Below are 22,893 nucleotides of genomic sequence, written 5' to 3'. Positions count from 1 at the left end.
AACTTTAACTGTTGTTATCTACTGATCCACATGAATGAGCAGTGACCCCATTTGCATTGTTTGTTTGTTCCTGTTCCCAATCTTTTACGGAAAGTGTTGATTGACTCTAATACCTCATCTCAGTGACCTCCATATACATCTACAACTTTTCTATGAATAGTGATAGGTCACCAGCCTAACCAATCTCATCTGCCCATACAAATGCCAACTGTAGAGCTTTCACAGAACAGCCTGCAGCTGGATCCTGAATATCTTTTGCTGCCATAACTGAGGTGTAGTGGGTGATCTACCCAAGGGCCAGCCTACTCTTCATTTCTCCATGCCTCACAGCTGTGCACTTTCTCTTTTGTTCGTTGTAAGAGCCATCTCTTTTCAACTTCAAGGAGCAAAGAGTTTCATTGTGTGCTTGAGGAAATACAAGCCCACTTCCCAAAGTGTGCTCCACCAGTGAGCAGTCATTGTTACTCAAGATTCCAGCTCTTTGCCATCAAAGCTAAAAATTTTCTCATGCTCTAATTTTCCCTTAAGCAAGGAACCCTTACCTGGGCATAAGGCTATTCATCAAAGAACAATAAAAATTTGAGATTTCAAATAATCTTACAGCCCTAAACATGGGACAGTTGAATCTGTCCATTACAGCTGTTTTGAGAGCCATGTATACAACACTGTTGGAATAACAGCGTCTATTTTGAATGTTTGCAAAGTCTCCTCATTTCCCTCTCTTATACTGCACATGTCTAGATATTTTCTACTCAGTCTCTTCAGAGATATTATGACACACCTCTGGAGCAGGTGGGACTTGTACCTGGGTCTTATGGCTCAGAGATGAGCTGACATTACCACTGTTGACATTACCACTGCACCACAAGAGGCCATTTACATTACCACTCTATTGTCACAGCCACCGTCTTTTTCAGCTGTCCAATCAATTATTACCATGACAGGAGACTCTCATCCCATCATGTCTCCATTCATTCTTTTTCCAACAGATATCACTGGGTAATGTTCAGGATCATAGAAACTTAGAAAATAGTAACAAGAATACACATACTGCCCGTAGAGCCTGCTCCCCCATTTAACATGATTATGGCTGATTCTCTATCTTAATGTCATACTCTTCCTCTCTTCCATATCTATTGTGCCTTCTGTATTTAAAAATCTACTTATTTCTTTCTTAAATATGTTCAGTGACATGACCTCCATCACCATATATGTTCAAGAACTTCACAGGGTCACCAAGCTCAAAGTGAAAAACATGCCTCCATTTCTGTCCAAAATAATCTCCTACCTCTCCTGAGATTGTGATCTCACACATTCTAAATTCGTTCACTCAGCACAGGACGGATATCAACCTTACAACCTCTCAGCTGACAGGGCTCAGTGACTCACTAAATAAACATCCTACGGGGAGATATTTATGTTGCACTGAATTGCTGCAGAAATCACTAGTGCATCAAGCTCCACATGATAAAAATATTTTTACTGTATGGAAAGAAAAATACAATTTGTCTTTCTGACAGATAATCTTTGTGTGCCTTTTAGATATTTTATGTTTATGAGTGGATCTCTGGTGGAAGTAGCAGAGGTTGCTCATGTAAACTTAGATGTTTATAAAGATCAAAACGTTTGACACTGCAAAACTTGAACAAACCTTTAAATCCATAAAGTATAATTGCTGTATACAGACCTTTATCAATTTGAAATTTGTTATCCCAGTTAGATTGCAGATTTTTTTTCTTCAAGCTTAGATGGACATAGGTTTTGATAATGATTGTTGTCTTTTTATGTAATAATTTTGAAATGCTTTACTTTGTGGTGTGACAAATATGAAAATTAATTGTGTCAAATCCACAAATAGTTGCATGACATTATTTGAGTCGAGTACATAAAAATATTTTCAACCAAACTTAGAGTGAAGCTATCTCATTGTAATTTGCTTTGTTTTGAAGCATAGGGAAAGTTCCTTTTATTTTGGTAGAGTTGCCTTACTTTGCTCTTCACACAGTTTCCAATGTTTATTCATTGTTTGAATTGAAGTATGTTTAAAGCTATGCAGAACTTTTACATTGCATATTAAGGATGAGGAAACCAGCTCTGCTGCAGAGCCTTCTGTTGTCTTGCTTTTCATTTTCACGCGGCGTTGTCAATGAATGTGAGGAAATATCAGGAAAATGAGAAGAAGATGCTGCTTGTTTCCTGTCCTTTCAATGGCAGTCCTTGATGCATTGAGCAAGTTAGTTCCTACACATCATCAGAACTGTGGATTTTCCCTCCTTTACCTTGTGGTAGAATGCAATTTTCCAGCCACTAATAGCATGCCACCATTTCCACAAGAATACTTTCAAATTTCTTTTATGCAACAGTGAAGTGCCACACCGTGCTCTATTAGTTGTTTTACAAAAAACCTCAATGAAAGAGTAAGAACGCTGCCTTTTTTCACTCTGAGGCTCATATAAATGCTCCAGCTTTGACAGATGGGATGAGAAATTCCTCTCTCTGCTGCCTGTTAAACATTCGAGAGAAATGAGTTTGGGTAAAACTCAGTTCAGTTCCCAAGATACTTGTTTTCACAGCACAAAACAGTCTATAACTCAAAGTTAATTGGCACGAATGGGGTAATCTCATTCACAGACTTCATGTGGGCAGAGTCTACAAAATGGAAACATCAGGCTCGTGTTGTGGGGATTGTTCAACTATTGCGAGGAGCCTGTGGTCACTCAGTTTAATGCATTATTTGGTAGTGGATATATGTGGCTATGGAGATTGAAAGTATTCATGCACAAACTTTTCCTCATGAGCCAAAATGAATGGCTCACATCTGAAACATTATAAGGTCCGGGTCTAAATGTGGAAAGTGTCAACGTTTTTGCTGGATTTGGGTCAAAGACTATCCAGGCTGCTTTGTAAGGTGGCTCTGAAATTAAACATTTCATGTCAATAAATCTCCCCCTACTATCTCACCCCCAGATCCCAACCCCACCTCACCCTTTACTCTTCACTTGCCTCATGCCTGCCATTGAAATGTTCATTTTTCCCATTGTTCCTCACAGAGGAAGTTATTCTTGAAGTACTCTGAGACAAATGACCAGAAAAATTTATTATTTTACTGAAGGAAGAATTATTGGTTAGGGCAACAAAAGAATTACTATACTTTGAATAATGCAATTGGATTTTTAATTTCCACAAAAGCAGGCAGATAGCCCTTGTATTAATATATCCTCTGAAGATCACGCAGTGCTGTTGTGCTTTACCGATCTAGAATTTGTACTCAAAGCTTGGTTTATGGTTCAAACCCAAAAACTTCTAGTACAAGTGAGGGAGAGTAGAAATATTTCATCTTTCATACATTCATCTGTCTCCTGCTATAATGTTGCTTCATTAAATGCAAGCGTTTAATACTCTCATTGGGGGAAGTAGTAGGAAAATAATGAATTGAGCAATCTAGGCTGTCCTGTGAAATCACACAGCCAGTCTTTCAGGATACCTTTAAGAAACACGCTCATGATATCATCACTGCGTCACAGCGTGTGGCCTGAAGATTTCAAGATTTCCAATCACATTTTACCTCAGATCATTAGAAGCTTGATATGCCACTGGAATCATGCTTCTATGCTGTACATAACAGCCTAATATTAGCCCGGACATATGCGTGCCTCGGGAATAAGAACATAAGAACCAAGAGCAGGACTAGGCCATCAGGCCCTTCGAGCCTGCTCCACCATTCAATAAGATCATGTCTCATCCTTTTATGGACTTAGCTCCACTTACCCGCCAACTCACCATATCTCTTAGTCCCTTTACTGTTCAAAAGTCTGTCTGTCATTGCCTTAAAATCGTTCAATGAGGAAACCTCAATTGTTTCACTGGGCAGGGAATTCCACAGAATCACAACCCTTTGGAAGACAAAGTTCCTCCTCAGCTCAAACCTAAATATGCTTCCCCTTATATTGAGACTTTGCCCCCTAGTTCTAGTTCCACCCACCAATGGAAACAACCTCTCTGTTTCTATCTTATTTCTTCCCTTCATTAATCTATGTTTTGTAAGACCTCCCTTTATTCTTCGAAAATCCAATGAGTATAGTCCCAGTCTACTCAAACTCTCCTCATAAGCCAATCCTGAATCTCAACTCCAGAATCAACCTAGTGAACTTCCTGTGCACCCCCTCCAGTGCCAATACATCTGTTCTCAAGTAAGGAGACCAAAACTGTATGCAGCCCTCCAGGTGTGGCCTCACCGGCATCCCATGCAGCTGCAGCATAACCTTCCTATTTTTAAACCCCCATTCCTCTAGCAAAGGCCAAAATTCCATTTGCCTTCTTAGTTACCTGCTGCACCTGCAAACCAACTTTTTATGATTCATGCAAAAGGACACCCAGATCCCTTTAAATGATTATAAGAAACATCTATTTGATTTCCCATCATCGTAATATATTTTTTCCTGTTTCTTATGTTGTGGGAGACAACATAAACATTGCTGCATCTGAAAAAACACTGGGGATTGAGGAAAACATACACCATAGTCAATCTTCACAACAAATAATATAGAAAGTGCCTCCACAGTCCTTGATCAATCTTTTAGTAAATATGTTCAAAACATTACCACTGAAAAACCATTTAGAAAAGTATGAATGAGACTTTTATGGTTCCCTTGTGACAGAAGTTTTGTCTCATAAAAAGTAATGTGTAGACTACATATTGGCCAACCTTCCCTTTAGATTGCACAGTGAGTGGGAAGCTGTGTGCATGGTGATCAGCATTTTTAAGAATAGACCTGTGCCCTGGAAGCCACAAGATGCGTGAGCTCAGGGAACAGCACAACAACAAAGAAAAATGCAGAGAATGCTAGCACCAAACAGGGGAAAATGAACAGGGAATATTGCCACCCACCATTGACCCATCTCCCATTTCATGGACGACTGTGGAGTGTCGGGCACCCAATCCACCCTGAGCTTATTGAGGCCTGCATCTGCCTAATTGACAGCTACCAAAGAACCTCACCCTGCCCCCCCCCCCCCGCCCCAATTTTACCCACAACTGGGTGAGGCCCATGCTAAATAGGTCACCCAATAGATTTTAATGCATGGGTTTTGGGAAGGAGTATGTACTTCCTTTTAGGGTAGCCTATGCCCATTGCAAGCAGTTTTTGTGACAATGACTCAAACGTGGCACCACAAGGCCCACAGAGCCGGCCATCCAATTAACTATCATCTCTGTAAGCCAGTACTTCTTCTTTAGATGTGGACAAGAGCCTCAAACTAACCTAACTGATGTCCTGCTTCATGTTCAATGGCTCTGGGGCCACTGTGCATTAATGAGGATGGGTCACAATTAAAGTCCATGAGAAGAGTCCAAGAAACACATGCTGTGCTGTGTTTTACCGAGCATCGTAAGAACCTCCATAAATGTGTTGCTGTTTATTGTTCAAGATATTCAACTGAAATTAAACATTTTTTGAGCACCACTGAAGCCTGCTAGAATGTATCTGTGCTATAACTTTGGGTAATTTATAAACTGTGACAAATTATTATTGATTTTATTGGAAATAATCTGTTGCTTTATAACTTATTTTTAAAATTAATGGCGATTGGTGTTTGGCGTGTAAAATTAGATCACCCCTGAAAGGCTGTAATGAAAAGTATGTGCTGGGCAATATGAGAGAAGAGCGAGGGTCCAACTCTTCAGGACGTTGCTCAAGCATATGTTCTCAAACATGAGGTTATATTCTTCACAAATTGATTTACTGCCAATTGTGATTAATGAATATTTTACCGAGTAGGTCAGGAATAAATGGCATTCCTTGTAAGTAGTTTAGGGATAAGAGTGTGGGTCCAAACAGGAGGAAATAATAGCAAGCAAACTTCTGCATTGCCAAAGTAAACATGACTTTTATGGGTCCACTGTAAGACCAAGATGTGCAGTACCCAGAGACATGAAAGGAAGGACTATTCTGGATTATCCCACATCTGGGATAAAATATGAAATTTTGCTTTATATTGTTTTGATTTGATCGCAAGCTTCTCCTAAATGTCAGCAATGTCATTGCACCTTTAAAAAATTGCACCTTTAACAAAAATCATGGCCCCAAAGATACTGATAAGTTAATCATTTGACTTCCTCTCACATACAGACCAAAACCTCTATATCAGAAGGTCAAAATCAACACTCTAAAATAAATCACACAACCTAGACCACACATCCCTGAAAAAGAAAAATGAAAATGTATTTTAAGAGGAAAATTATAATTTGAGAAAAATCATTACACTATCATTATGTCATGTTAATTGTAGTAACAGATTGACATGAAACAGAGTTTCAAAGCAACTAAGTTTTACTTAAATCCATTTGTTACAGTCTAGCCGAAATCCCCTCAAAATATTTAGAAGTTAAACTAAACCCAAATTTTTTTCTTATTTTAAAAGTAAATGTAAGTTGTGTTCCAGGTACAGTTCACTTGGTCAAACTACTGGATTTCAAGCAAAACATGCTTTGTTCACCCACTGTGGTTAAAATACAGACAAAATTAAAAAAGGAATTGGAATAACAACTATGGAAAACTTAACAGAATAATAGATACAGTAACTTTTACTAATTAACTGTCCCAATATAGTAATATCTCATAACCGCGTGCTTAGTAAAAGGCAAATTCAGGAAACAGATTGTCTCACATGCAGAGATAATGGGAACTGCAGATGCTGGAGATTCCAAGATAATAAAATGTGAGGCTGGATGAACACAGCAGGCCAAGCAGCATCTCAGGAGCACAAAAGCTTTTGTGCTCCTGAGATGCTGCTTGGCCTGCTGTGTTCATCCAGCCTCACATTTTATTATCTTGTCTCACATGCAGTTCTTCAATCCAAGGGGAAAGAGCGTCAAAATTCTGAGAGAGCAAGAACTCCAGCTTTCAGTGGTAGCAAAGAGAGATGTGTCAGCTTTTCATTTCTTCAAAACTCTAACAGCAACTGCTGCTCAATGCTGAAATTAAAACTCGTGGCTCTGTGGGTCGGTACTTGACCACACCCATTTAGGTGTTTCCATTGTGTTATTTTATTTGAAACACCCAAGGCTTCATAAGTTGCTTACCTTCTTATAGACTGCTGGGCGCCTATCCTTTAATCTCTTCCTAAAAGAAACGAGGACAAAATAACCTCTTAAAACCATAGCATCGTCACACGTTGGCACCATATCAGATATATGTTACTTCATATCCTTCATATGTTCCACTCAACAAATGTGTAGTGGCTGCAAGAGTTTAAAATACCTTGAAACATTGAAAACTGTGCTGACAACTGCACCAGTTTTAGTCATGCCAAGTCATGAGAAATCATTCTAACTGGCTGTTGATCAAAGCAATATCAGTGAACTGTTTTACAGCAAGATTATAAGATCGGGATCAAGCAGCCTGTCAAAAAAACTGACTTCATGTCCGCAAAAAATTCAACAGTTGATAAAGAGGCACAGAGTCTCGTGTTGATTCTGTCATTTTCAGTTTCACACAACCAACAATGTGGAAGAAACTGTTATTCATAACCACATTTTTTTGATTTGCTTGGATAAATTTGAGAGCTTTAGGTATTCCATGAAGCTTGCTTCTCCAACCATATAATGTAAAATTGGTTAGTTTGCTTGGAAAAGAAAATGTTGTAGCAGATGTTTTATTGAGAGCACATATGAAGGATATCGAGCGCTGTAGGGCCAATTGATTTATGTAAAATATAGTTGCTTTGAAACTCATTGTATGTTGCATATCAATCTTCTACTACCATTAATGTGAGATAATGAAAATGTAACAATTTTTGACATTGATATTATAATATAAAATTATGATAATTTACCTCAAAAATATATTCTTCATTATTCCTTTTGAAGGAAGAGTGATCTAAAATGTGTTTTAGAATTTTGATTTGGAACTCATGGCATATGGGTTTTGTCCCATGAGGGGATATAATGATTAACTTGTCAGTATTGCTGGAGTCATGTTTGTGTTAAATAAAGCAGACTGAGAAAGAGAGATTTCCTGGAGTATTAATAGAAACGTGGTTGCAACGGGAGCTGACAAAGTCAAAACTTTATCTCACTTTCATTTCAAAGGATTTGGGATTGATCTTTTTGCTTTGGGGAATGGCCCATAGCTTGGAAATCTTTTGTTTCAGTTTGCAGATGTCTAAGTTTCAGTTGGATGGATGTAACACATCTGTAAGAGAAAGGAATAAGTTTAGAAATGTTAGGAAATTGAGTGTAAAGTTGAAAGTTGATTAATTAGAATCTAGAAGGGGTTATTCAAAGCCCAGAAAGTGTAAACTCAAGGAAGATGCTGTCAGACTCTCAAGGCTGAAAATGGAAAGCAACAGTTTGATCAAACCTATACATGTTACAGAGAAAGCGTTTGATTACCACAACAGGATGCTTGGGTGGGATAGATGGATATTTCTACTGTGTGTTTTTGAAATGTTTCAAATTGTGTTATAAAAAGATAGTTTTACTTATTCTGTGTTATCTTTACTTTCATCAATCTGTATCCAAATGCAATAAGACCTGGGCAGTATCCAACCTTGGGCTGAAAAGTAGCAGGTAACATTTGCAACACATAAATGCCAAGCAAAGATAATCTCAAATAAGAGACAATCGAATGAACACCTCTCAGCATTCATTGGTGTTACCATCAATGAATCCCTGCATCATTAAACTGGGGATTACCATTTACCAGAATTGAACTGGGGTCATAACGCTGGCTTCAAGCGCAGGTTAGAGGCAACGAATATTGAAGCTAGTAACATAATTCCTGAATCCCAAAACTTATCCAGTATCTACAAGGCACAATTCAGGAATTTGATGGAAAACTCCCCACTTGCCTGGATGGGTGCAATTTGAACAACATCCAAAAAGCTTGACTCCCATCCAGGATAAGATAGCCCACTTATTAGCACGACATCTACACGTGTTCACTCCCTCTACAATCAATCCTCAGTACCAACATTTACCAACTGCAAAAATGCCATGCAGAAAATCACTAAAGGTCATTAGACAGCACCTTCCAATCCCACAACCACTTTTGCCTGGTAGGACAATGACAAAGATCACCACCATATCCAAGTTCACCTTTTAGCCACGCATCAGCCTGACTTGAAAATTTATTTTATTTTATTCATTCATGGGATGATGGCGTTGCTGGCCAGGTAACATTTATTGCGCATCCCTAATTGTCCAGAGGGTATTTCAGTTTCAACCACGTTGCTGTGGGTCTGGAGTCACATATAGGCCAGGCCAGACATGGATGACAGCTTCCTTCCCGAAAGAACTTCAGTGAACTCATATGGGCTTTTCCCGACAATTGACAATGGATTCATGGTAATCACTAGATTCTTAATTCCAGATATTTATTGAATTCAGATTCCACCATCTACCATGGCAGGATTCAAACCTGTGTCCACCGAACATTATCTGGGTCTCTGTATTAACAGTCCAGCGATAATACCACTAGGCCATTGCCTCCTCTTATATCACGATACCACTATTCCTTCACAAAATGTTACAAATGGGCCAAAATGTTACAATTCCCTCCCTTAGGACACTGTGGTTTGACCTACAGCATGTAGACTGTTGTGGCTGGTTAGCTCGCCGATCTGGTTCATTGTTCTGCAGATGTTTCATTACCCTGCTGGATAATATCATCAGTGCAACCTCCAATGAAGCACTGTTGTGTTTTCCTGCCTATTATTTAAACTCTGGTGCCTGTTGAGCTGGATTACCTTACTTCCGGTTATCCTTCACAATGGAGTGTAAATGGGGTCTAGCTCAATGTATTTATTGATGGCTTTCTTAGTGGAGAACGAGACTTCTAGGAATTCCCATGCTTGTCTCTGCTTTGCCTGTCCCAGGATCCTGGTGTTATCCCAGTCAAATTGGTGGTTCTCCTCATCTATGTGGATGGAGATGAGTGAGTATTGGTCGTGTCTTTTTGTTGCCAATTAATGTTCGTGTACCCTTATAGTTAATTTCCTTCCTGCTTGTCGCAGTCTTTTCAGGGAATCTTGTACATGACAAAATCACAACCACAACATCTAGAACCCGAGCTACAAATCCACTCTAAAATCTTAGAGCATATAGGCTGCAGATGTTCAAGAAGATGGCTCACCACCATCTTCTCAAGCATCTAGGCACAGACAATGAATGCTGGCCCAGCCATTGACATCATGTTCCAGAATTCAATAAAATAAAAGACCTCCTTACCTGCTCTCTATAATAACCCAATGTGTTATTGTTAAGTCTCGATCTGCAGCAATGTGTGCTTGCATTTCAGTGAAAAACCACCAAAAAGAAAATGATCTAGCAAGCTGGATTTAAGTCTGATATCTGAGTTCTAGCAATGAGAGCAGCTTAGGTCAAAACAATTTACAGAGGAAAACCACTTCATTTGATCATTTTTCTAACTTAAAATCAGTAGAAAGTTTCATGATCAGACAATACTTATTACCAAGGCTTTGTTTATAAATGTTTCAAATTGGGTTAATTCTTGAAAATTTTATGATGGCTTAACACAGAAACAACAACACATATTGTTATGTTGTGTCGTGTAATATGAATCTTTCTCAAAGTAATTCTTGCAATGAATTTTTGCAATATATAGGAGCATTATTGTCCTGTTCCACATGATGTCTGGCATGTCACTTTGGTTGTTTGCTTACCGTTTTAGGGGATAAAAACGTACACCATTGGAGTTGCAGGCAATGAGCTTCTAAAACTTATTTTAATAAAACCATGTATTGCTCAGTTGGCTGAATGGCTGATTTGTGATGCAGATTTCAATTCCATACTGGCTGAGGACACCATGAGGGTCTCAACTTCTCAACCTCACTCCCTTACCTATTGCATAGTGACCCTCAGTTTCAATTCCCCATCAGTAATCTCTCTCTGCAATGAGCGAGCAGCCCTATGGTCCTCTGGGACTATAGTGATTTTACCTTGATATAATTACATCCAACAGAATTAAGTAAATCATGTTAAATGAGAAGGAAAGTGAGAGAGTAAGTTAGAAAACAGATTATCAATATCAATTGAAGCAATAAAGGCTTTTGCGAGAATTTAACAAGTTTACAGAATATTCAAAAGTAAGTTGTGTCTGCAGGTGACAAGTGGAATCCTCTTGTATGTGAGAAATGTGAAGATTTTTTTAATTTATAGAAGTGGTCATTGGAAAATTGAAACTTTTTCTTATAAATAACAACTGAGACAGAGTGTAACATTATTTACATTGCTGAAAATGAAATAAGTTCTTGAGCCTTTGCATTTTTGCACTTATCAGGACAAATGCAAGAGTGCCATATTCCACTACAAACAGTCATGACAAATTATATTCTCGAAGAAAAAGATGTTGATTGGTTGGAAATCTTTATCCAGTTGTATACTTTGTTTGATATTCAATTTTCAAATTATGTACTACTTAGCTACAGTTTATTGTATTTGGTTTTGTTCCCCGGTCTACGAAATCCACCAATTCCAGTCACGTTGTCAAGAGAAGGGGCAGAGTCAGGTTTGGAAATCTTCGGCTAACATTGTAGCATCTGCTGTCACCTTTTCTTTCAAAGCTGTATATGAGTAATTGGCAAGGTGGAATTCATCCCAGCTGGAGACCAGAAAGGGAAGGAGAAGGAATTCTGAGAGAAGAGAGATGGAAATGAATACAGCATGAGAAAACATGGTTTAGAAACTAACATTAATGATGAACAATGAAACTCATTTCTCTAACTAGATTGGTTTGAATTGCTTCCACTTGGACAAATTTCCCTTTGCATTTTTTTCTGCTTATTCGGAAGATGATGATATTGGTGACTGGCTAAATGCTGCATCAATGAAGTCAAAACAGCTGAAAAAGCCAAAAGCTGCTCCACAGAGAACAGAATCTGACAGTGAAGTGAAAGCGTTTTTTAAAATCCAAATAGCCTTTTGCGTATACCTGTTCATACTCATCTCTCCATTTGAAAGATAAAAGGAATAAGAAGACAGTTTTGAACGGACCCTTACGCAGACAGTGATCAATTGTAAAAAGGGTTAGAAGTATAAAAATCTTAGATGTAGGTAATTCAGACTATCAAGGCTGATTTTTTTTGATGGATCAAACTCATCCATAGCACAGCAACTGCTTTCATTTATAGAGCCTTTTTTTCTGCAGCAGAATATTCTAAGATGCTTCTTTGCAGCTATTAGACAAATGTTAACAAGAAGCTATAAAAATCGATATGAGGACAATTGAAGTAGGTTTTAAGGGATGTCTTGAGGAGAAAGAAATGTCAAGAGACAAGAGATGTAGGAAAAGAATTTCAGAACTTAGGGCCATTGCAATTGGAGACTTTGGCTGTAAGTGTGAGAATGATAAAATTTATAGATGCTCAAGAGTTCTGACTTGGAAGAACACCTTTGAAGATTGTAGATTCTGAAGGACATTATAAAGCCAGTGAGGTGCAAGGTATTGGTGAGATTTGAAATCTAGTACAGAGAGACTGTACAAAGGGCAAAACTAGAGAGAAAGCTAATATAGGACATTGAACGATGAATGAAGGAACTTGATACACCAGCAAAGGTTCTGATGATCTCAAGTTTACAGAGGGCGCAAGGGCAGCTCTGAGAATATTGGAATAGATAAGTTTATAGGTAAGAAATACATGGATGAGAATTTCTGCTACAAAGGAATTGTGGCAAGAGCAGACGATTTCTGCTACCAAGGAATAGTGCCAAGAGCAGAGACAGGCAAATGTTAGAAGGTGGATGTTGACAGTTACCTTCTTACCAAGTCTGTTCACTTTCAAACAAGTAACTATGTTACACCTCTATTTCTCATCAGGGAATTTCATTGCATCTATTGAGGCCATATGATGATCTCATATTTTAAAGCCCCACTAAACGAGAGCACAGGGCATTAATTTTGAACTGTGCTAATAAATATTAGTGTAAGTGCTCAGTTATTCTGTTTCTGGTCCCCAGTTAACATGGTCGGTATGTGTCTCCTTTTCTTACATTGCTCCTAACTCAGCAACCAAATGGCTACTCAGAGATTGTAATAACTACCGATGCTGCCGTCTGAGGTAAGACAGTGTGGAGCTGGAGGAACACAGCAGGCCAGGCAGCATCAGAGGAACAAGAAAGCTGACGTTTCTGAAGACGAGTCCCGACCCAAAACTTCAGCTTTCCTGTTCCTCTGATGCTGCCTGGCCTGCTGTGTTCCTCCAACTTTATACTGTGTTAGCAAAATGATTCCTTCTCATTTTCCGCAAAGAAAGTCACAAGAGACAACTGAGATGGTAACACCAAGCAAAAAACTAAATTCCAGGTCTTTTGTATTCCTCCCATTCAGAATATTGCCTTTGGAATTGCGCTTTTGAGTGTTGTGATGAGGAACTAGATAACTTTTCAGTCGGAATGGACACAATGAGCCAAATAGTTTCCTTATATGTCATAAATTGTTCCACAAGTCTATGTGATGCATTTTGTACATTTTTCACCTGTTAACTACACACTATGTTAAATTGCATCTTCTCTTTTTCACTTTCTCTCCCCATGCCTTCTATTAACTTCATGTGTACAGGAGAACTACCTTCCTCCCTGTACAACACCTGTTTCTGACTGTTCATGTGCTTTCTTACACATTTCTTGCACGACTCCTCCTCTCTGAAGTGCCTTGGGAAGCTTCATTCCATTAAAATTTCAGTGTAAATCAAAGGACTGCGAGTCTCCACTTAGTTTTAATTAATGTTTCAGGTCAAATTCCATTCAAAACAATTCAAGTTCAAAAAGAAATTGTTTTTGTTCATTTCCTAATTTGCACACTATCAAACATAAACACATCCACAAATCACTGTTTTATTTATTGCATCCTTCACTTTCATTAAAAGAAATCCTTAGTATGTTTAAGAGTGAGAACCTGACACAAGTTCAATTAACACAACTTAAAAAGGTTTATCACATAAAATAAAACTCTCTCTTTTATTGTGATATCTCACCCACTACCCAGAATAGCCCCGATTTTAAACAATTGAAGAGGACTTTAAAGACTATACTGAACCATTTACTAATGCTTTTGATGGATGGTAGTCATTGGAAGCTCCACCTGAAAGGATTATGTACTGTGTTTTGTTCAATTGATGCATGCATGACTCAAATAATTGTATGTTTTTCAAAATGAATAATCCATTCTGCATGATTCCATTGAACCAGGCAATGAATTAAGATACAGAGTTGAAAACCTCCAATGATATAAGTGATCTGTTTGTATCTTTCCCCAGTGGTTCAGTGCAGATGAAAAATGTTCCAGGTTTCTTCTTAGTTGTGTGGTACCTTTGCTGCTCTCATTTCTGGATAGCGCTTCAAATCCAACCACAAACCATTCTCCATGGCCAAAGGAAGTGGTAAAGTAGAAGACCTTCTGCTCATTCCATTTATTCAATAAGTCTTTCTGGATGAGAGATTTGTTGTTGTGAAGACTTGCCTCCAAATATGTGGCCGTGGTTATAAATAGGATTTCAAATAAATTGCTGCGTGTGTGGCGGAGCCACTTCTTTTGTTTTAGTCACACATGGAATGTGGGCATTGCCAGCTGAACCAACATTTTATTGCCCATCCCTAGTTGCCTCAAAGGTGGTGTTGAGCTGCCTTCTTTACCCACTGCAGTCCGCATGCTGTAGGTAGACATACAAGGCCCCACAAGAACGGAACTCCAGGAGTTTGACCCAACAGCAGTAAAGGAACGGGAATATATGTCCAAGTCAGGATGAGCAGTTTGGAGGGGAACTTGCAGGTGGGGGTATCCCCATTTATTTGCTGCCTTTGTCCTTCTATATGGAGGTCGTCATGGGTTTGCAAGGAGCTGTTTAAGGATCTTTGGTGAATTTCTGCAGTGCATCTTGCAAATAGTACACACTGCTTGTACTGATAGTCAGCGGTGGAGGGAGTCAATGCTTGTAAATGTTTACCAATCAAATGGACTGTTTTGCCCTGGATGGTGTCAAGCTTCTGAAGTGTTGTTGGAGCTGCTCCCCTCCAGGCAGGTGGAGTATTCCAACACACTCCTGAGTTGTGCCTTGTAGATGGGGCACAGGCTTTGGAGAGTCAGAAGGTGAGCTACTCGCTGCAGTATTCCTAGCCTCTGACATGTTCCTGAAGCTACTATTTATGACGTGAACCCAGTTGAATTTCTGGTCAATGGTAACTCCCAGGATGTTAATAGTGGGGGGATTCAGTAATGGTGACGCCATTGAGTGTCAGAGGTGATCAGGTTGTCTCTTACTGGAGACAATCATTGCCCGGCATCTGTGTGGCACAAATGTTACTTGCCATTTGTCAACCCAAGCTTGGGCATTTTCCAAATCTTGTTGCATTTTTAAATATGGACTGTTTCAGTATTGGAGCAGTTATGAATGGTGCTGATCATTGATCATTGATTCAATTGATTTTAAAGTCACGTGTACCAAAATAAAGTGAAGAGCTTTGTTAACAAAGTGTGGAGCTGGATGAACACAGCAGACAAAGCAGCATCTCAGGAGCACAAAAGCTGACGTTTTGGGCCTAGACCCTTCATCAGAGAGGGGGATGGGGAGAGGGAACTGGAATAAATAGTGAGAGAGGGGGAGGCAGACTGAAGATGGAGAGAAAACAAGATAGGTAGAGAGGAGAGTGTAGGTGAGGAGATAGGAAGGGGATAGGTCAGTCCAGGGAAGATGGACAGGTCAAGGAGGTGGGATGAGGTGGTAGGTAGGAAATGGAGGTGTGGCTTGAGGTGGGAGGAAGGGATGGGTGAGAGGAAGAACAGGTTAGGGAAGCGGAAACAGGCTGGGCTGGTTTTGGGATGCGGTGGAGGGAGGGGAAGAACTGGGCTGGTTTTGGGATGCAGTGGGGGAGGGGGAGATTTTGAAGCTTCTGAAATCCACATTGACAACCATTGGGCTGCAGGGTTCCCAAGCGGAATATGAGTTGCTGTTCCTGCAACCTTCGGGTGGCATCATTGTGGCACTGCAGGAGGCCCAGGATGGACATGTCGTTTGAAGAATGGGAGGGGGAGTTCACGACTGGGAGGTGCAGTTGTTTACTGCGAACCGAGCGGAGGTGTTCTGCAAAGCGGTCCCCAAGCCTCCGTTTGGTTTCCCCAATGTAGAGGAAGCCACACTGGGTGCAATGGATACAATATAGCACATTGGCAGATGTGCAGGTGAACATCTGCTTGATATGGAAGGTCATCTTGGGGCCTGGGGTGGGGGTGAGGGAGGAGGTGTGGGGGCAAGTGTTGCACTTCCTGCGGTTGCAGGGGAAGGTGCCGGGTGTGGTGGGGTTGGAGGGGAGTGTGGAGCGGACAAGGGAGTCGCAGAGAGAGTGGTCTCTCCGGAAGGCAGACAAGGGTGGGGTCGGATTGTAGATGGCGGAAGTGTTTTGCAGGATGATAGGTTATATCCGGAGGTTGGTGGGGTGGTATGTGAGAACGAGAGGGATCCTCTGGGGGCGGTTGTGGCGGGGGCGGGGTGTGAGGGATGTGTTGCGGGAAATGCGGGAGACACGGTCAAGGGCGTTCTCGACCACTGTGGGGGGAAAGTTGCGGTCCTTGAAGAACGTGGGCATCTGGGATGTGTGGGTGTGGAATGCCTCATCCTGGGAGCAGATGCGGCGGAAGCGGAGGAATTGGGAATAGGGGATGGAATTTGTGCAGGAGGGTGGGTGGGAGGAGGTGTATTCTAGGTAGCTGTCGGAGCCAGTGGGCTTGAAATGGGCATCAGTTTCTAGCTGGTGACTTGAGATGGAGACTGAGAGGTCCAGGAAGGTGAGGGATGTGTTGGAGATGGTCCAGGTGAACTTGAGGTTGGGGCGGAAGGTGTTGGTAAAGTGGATGAACTGTTCGAGCTCCTCTGGGGAGCTAGAGGCGGCGCCAATACAGTCATCAATGTAACAGAGGAAGAGCTGGAACGACATGTCCATCATGGGCCTCCTGCAGTGCCACAATGATGCCACCCGAAAGTTGCAGGAACAGCAACTCATATTCCGCTTGGGAACCCTGTAGCCCAATGGTATCAATGTGGACTTCGCAAGCTTCAAAATCTCCCCTTCCCCCACTGCATCCCAAAACCAGCCCAGTTCTTCCCCTCCACCCACTGCATCCCAAAATCAGCCCAGCCTGTCTCTGCTTCCCTCACCTGTTCTTCCTCTCACCCATCCCTTCCTCCCACCTCTAGCCGCACCTCCATTTCCTACCTACCACCTCATCCCGCCTCCTTGACCTGTCCATCTTCCCTGGACTGACCTATCCCCTCCCTACCTCCTCACCTATACTCTTCTCCCTACCTATCTTGTTTTCTCTCCATCTTCGGTCCACCTCCCCCTCTCCCCCTATATATTCCAGTTCCCTCTCCCCATCCCCCTCTCTGATGAAGGGTCTAGGCCCGAAACGTCAGCTTTTGTGCTCCTGAGATGCTGCATGGCCTGCTGTGTTCATCCAGCTCCACACTTTGTTATCTTGGATTCTCCAGCATCTGCAGTTTCCGTTATCTCTGAAGAGCTTTGTTTATGAGTGCTATTGGCAGATCACAGCAAGCAAAGGAAGTACAGATCAAAAAGACTGAGAGACATACAGGTTACATTATTTGAGGCTAGAAACCATTCAACAGTCTGATAATAGTTAGAATGAAGCTGTTCCTGAACCTGTGTGTGCCTGTGCTCAGGGTCCTGTACTTCTGCCTGAGGGCAGAGGTTGTAGGAGATCATTACCAGGGTGCGATGGGTCTTTGATGATGTTGGCCGCCTTTCTGCAGGCAGCGAGCCATGTAAATGGAGCCCATGGATGGAAGATTGGCTTCCGTGATGGTCTGGGCTGTGTACACCACCTTCTGTAGTTTCTAACTGTCCTGGGCAGAGCAGTTGCCATACAAGGCCGGTTTGCACCCAGACAGTATGCTTTCAGTTGTGTATTGGTGAGGGTCCTTATGGACATGCCAAATTTCCTGAGCTGCCTGAGAAAGAAGACGTTGTTGTACTTCTTGACTGTCACATTTATGTGAGAAATCCAGGACAGATCGTCAGTTGTTGTCAGTTTGTGGCACTTGATGCTTTTCACTCTTTCAACCTCAGTTCCGTTGTTATAGATGGGGTCGTGTTTTCCTCCTTTCTTTCTGAAGTCAATGATAGTTCTTTAGCTTCGCTGATGTCACCAAGCCCTCTATCTCCCTTCTGTATTTTGACTTGTCGTTATTAGATATCCGTCCAACTACGATGATGTTGTCAGTGAACTTGTAGATGATGTTCATTCAGAATTCGGCAACACAGCCATAGGTGTACAGGGAGTTCAGTAGGAGGCTGAGAATGCATCCTTGGAGGGCTCCAGTGTGGAGTGTTATCGAGCGCAGTTATCTTTCATCACTGATTGCAGCCTATGAGTCAGAAAGGTGAGATCGATATGCAGAGGCTGGAGTCGCGCCAAGGTCATGCAGTTTTGAGATCAGTCTGGAGGGGAGAACGGTGTTGAAGGCACAGCTGTAGTCAACAAGCGGGAGCAAAATCCCCACTTCTGCCCTTATGAAGGAGGGAAAGAGGGAGGCAGAAACAAATATTAGGCCAGAGGATTGGAATGTTTTCGGAACCAATATTGAATGATGAGAAAGGAAAAAAAGACGGAGAAGTTGGTTATGAAAATAAATCAGCAAAATATATGAGAACAAGCAAGAAGAGCTTCTTTCGATATATGAAAAGAGAATAACCATGAAAATGCACGTGAGTGATAATTAGAAACTGGGAAGTAGGTTAATTTAAACTAACATTTTGCACTCAGCTTTACAATTGTAAGTATCTCAAAGATAACAGGTAAGCAAGGGACTTTTGGGAGGAGAACTCTTATAACACTTGCTGTCACAAGGTACTGAATATTTCACAACCTAATGGGTCTGAGGCAGACAAGTTGCCAGGACCTGATAGCCTGTATCTAAAGGCTTTAAAGGAAGTAGTTGCAGAGATGGTAAAAGCATTTGTTGACATATTTCAGAATGCATTGGATTCCAGGAGCAGATTGGAACACCTGCCAGGACCTGATAGCCTGTATCTTAGGGCTTTAAAGGAAGTGGTTGCAGAGATGGTAAAAACATTTGTTGAGATATTTCAGAATGTATTCGATTTCAGGAGCAGATTGGAACATCCACCAATGTAATACCCCTATTCAAGAAGTGGAGAGGAAGAGAAAGCAGGAAGTTGTAAGCCAGTTGGTCCAACATCTGTTGTAGGGAAATTGTAGAGTCCATTATTAAGGGGGAATACATTTAGAAAAACTTTAGACAATCAGAACCAGCAGAGCTTGTGAAAGAGAAATCATGTTTAATAAATTTGCTTGAATTCTTTGAGGTTATATCCTCTCAATTCTACTTGTATTAATGTACTTGGATTTCTAGAAGGCATTCAATAAGATGCCACATAAATGGTTATGGAACAAGATAGAGTTGAGGGTACTATTAGCCAGGATTGACTATAATTTAACACATGGAAGACAGGTAGTGGTGATAAATGGGCCTTTTTCAATGTGGAAGGACATAAACAGTAGAGTGCCACAAGGATCAGTCCTCGGGGCTCAATTGTTTACTGTCTGTATCAATGACTTGGAGGAGAGGACAGACAGTAATGAACCCAAACTTTGCTGATGATAGAAAAATAATTGGGAGCACATTTTGTGATGAGGATCTCGGCAATCTGCAAAGGCACATAACTAGGTGAGAGTAAGTTGGCAAAAACATGGCAGATGGAGTTTAATGTAGGAAAGTGAGAGGTCAGGCACTTTGGTCAAGAGAATCAAAGACACACTATTGTTTAAATGGAGTAACACTCCATAAAGGTGCAGCACAGGGATTTGGGTTTTCTTGCCCTCATTGTTAATAACAGATGTAATAGCCTTGGAGGTAGTTCAAAGTAGATTCACTGGCCTGATCCTTAGATGAAGCTGGTAACCTATGAAGAATTGTGAAACAACTTAGGCATTTTCATTGATGTTTTGAAGAATGATGGCAACCTTTTTGAAATGTGCAAGATTCAGAGGGATAAATTTTGAGAAGGTGTTTTTACTGGTGGGAAATTCTCAAACTTCCTAGTTACAGAAGGGAACAGTCATTTGAAAGAAGAGGTGAAAAAGAATTTCTTCTCTCAAAGGGTAGTAAATATCTGGAATTCCCCATCCCAGGATCTTGTGGAGGCTAGATCACTGGAATTACTCACAGAGTTTGATAGTTTTTTTTGCTGTATTGGGAAAATGATGGCCATCAGGAGTTGACATGAAATGGAGTGGAGGCCTGTGGAAAATCAATTTGTTCAATGGCAGGGCAGGCTTGATCGGCACTGTTGTTCTACTCCTGCTCCTATTTCTACATTCTGATGGTTCTGAACAGTGGCCAACAACTGAGAAACACCACTTCAGCTTGCAGAACCACTTGCAGGGTAACAGCAGAGAAAGCTAGAAAAAAAGATACTTCAAAATTGATGCAAGATTTAAAATAGTTCTTGGCAAAGTTGTCAATAAATGCATGCATATTTGTTCAGTATGCACATTAGAAAGCATTAAGAGTAAAAATACTCAAACAGAATTTAAAATTCCAGTTTATTATTCTCAAGGAGTATACTGGGAGTTGCACAATGATATGTTTGCTACTCAGTGTTGATACCCAGCTCATCATGATCTAATTAAAAATAAATCATAAGCTCATCTTAATTTGCATATAAAGTTAATATAGTTTTATTCAAATATGTACTGTCTTGAGTCTTTGCTGTAAAATCCATGATGGTAACACACAGGCTTTTCCAGGCCCAATAAACAAAAATACAAACACGTTCCACCACTGGCTCTGTCAATATTGTGGAGTGAACAAAATAGGATTGGGACTTGTCAATGACGTATGGACTTCTCAGAGACATGGTTATCCTCCAGTATATTGTCAATATTTGTGGGGGAAAAAAGACGGGTCTGGCTTACTAATATTCTTTAAAGGAAGGAAATCTGATGACCTTATCTGGTCTGCCCAACATGTGAGTCCAAACCCTCAGCAATGTGACTGACTCTTAACTGCTCCTTGGTTGAACAAGACACTTAGTTTGGCAGAGGTGGTTGTGTAGTGGTAACGGTAACCTGAGGTTTAATGTTTTGGAAACATAGGTTCAAATCCCACCATGACAAATGTTGAAATTTTGAAATTAATAAGATTTGTAATCACCAATACTTTCAGACACTGGGACAGTGAGAAAATTAGGGCTACAGGCTTTTCGAATGTACTTGTGCCTCTATTTTCTTCTGACTACCCTAGTTGTCAACCTGAAATGGAGATTCAGGACAATGTGGATCCAAATTGTATTCAAGTTGAGACATAGAAGCATTAAAACAGCAGCAGACCATTCACCCCTTCCATTCCATTTCCAACATTCAATTTTATCAGGCTACTTAATGCCTTAACCCCAATTATTCACATTTGACCATATGCAGGATAACTTCACCTTGTAAAATTCTGTCCCATGCATGTGGAGACATAACAGTTGGGAGGGGGGAATGGCATTGAGATTCCCTATTTTATCACTTTTATCACTGAAAAATGTGCTTCACAATTGGACTCAAAATGATCATTGCTCAATCCTTAAAATTAAACCGTCTTGTTCTATATCCCCTTATCATAGGTGATTTATTTTCATTATTCATTCATGGTATGTGGGCATTGCTGGCTGGGTCAGCATTTATGCCTCATTCCTAATTTCCCTGGAGAAGGCGGTGGTGAGCTGCCTTTTTGATTCGCTGCAGTTCTTGGGATGTCGGGATACTGACAGTGCTGTTAAGAAGGAAGTTCAATATTTTGATGCAGCGACCGTGAACAAAGGCGATGTTGCTTTAAGTCTAAGCTTCACATCATCTGGAAGGGAACTTGCAGGCGATGGTGTTCCCATGTATTTGTTGATCTTGTCCTTCTCGGTGGTGAAAGTGAAGGTTTGCTAGATTCTGTAGGTGAGTTACTGCATTGTAGAGGGGCAAATTACTGCTACTGAACATTAGTGGTGAAGAGAGGTAATGTTTAATGTGGTGGATGGAGTGCCAATCAAGTGAGCTACTTTGTCTTGGATGGTGTCAAGTTATTTAAATATTGTTAGAACTATATCCATCCAGGCAAATGGAGAGTATTCCATCACATGTCTGACTTGTGCCTTGTAGATTGTGGCTAAGCTGTGGAGAGAGAGCAGGTGAGTTACTTGCTGCAAGATTCCTAGCCTCTGGTCTGCTGTTGTAGTTACAGTTCCTGGTTAATGGTAACTCCTAGGACATTAATAGTGGGAATTTCAGTGATCTTAATATCATTGAACATCAAGAAATGATGCTTAGACTCTCTCATTCACAATGATCATTGTCTGGCACAAATGTTTTATCCATATCTCTACTGCAATGAATTCCTTTATCAATTTGAATCCCTCAATATTACATTCTTAAAGCAAAACAAATTTAAATATTTTCGAATCAACCTACTTGAAGATGTTATTTCACGCATCTGGAGCAGGTGAGACTTAGTACTTGAGCTTCGTGGTACAGAGGTAGGGACATCACCATTGTGCCACAACAGCCTGAGCAAAACATTACCTAAACCAGCCCAGTTCATCCCCTCCCCCCACTGCAATGTCCATCATGGGCCTCCTGCAGTGCCACAATGATGCCACCCGAAGGTTGCAGGAACAGCAACTCATATTCCGCCTGGGAACCCTACAGCCATATGGTATCAATGTGGACTTCACCAGTTTCAAAATCTCCCCTTCCCCCACCGCATCCCCGAACCAGCCCAGTTCGTCCCCTCCCCCCACTGCACCACACAACCAGCCCAGCTCTTCCCCCCCACCCACTGCATCCCAAAACCAGTCCAACCTGTCTC

At 40.9% G+C, this 22,893-nt stretch overlaps 1 protein-coding gene across 1 annotated transcript in view; it reads left to right on the top strand.

Annotated features, from left to right (window-relative positions):
• Positions 1-22,893, top strand: part of tenm3 (teneurin transmembrane protein 3) — a 3,293,451-nt gene that overhangs the window by 1,953,738 nt on the left and 1,316,820 nt on the right. The window lies entirely within an intron of this gene.

This window comes from Stegostoma tigrinum, chromosome 3 (genome assembly GCF_030684315.1).
Source record: "Stegostoma tigrinum isolate sSteTig4 chromosome 3, sSteTig4.hap1, whole genome shotgun sequence".
Classification (NCBI taxonomy): Eukaryota; Metazoa; Chordata; class Chondrichthyes; order Orectolobiformes; family Stegostomatidae; genus Stegostoma; species Stegostoma tigrinum.
This window is presented reverse-complemented; position numbering and strand designations above follow the sequence as displayed.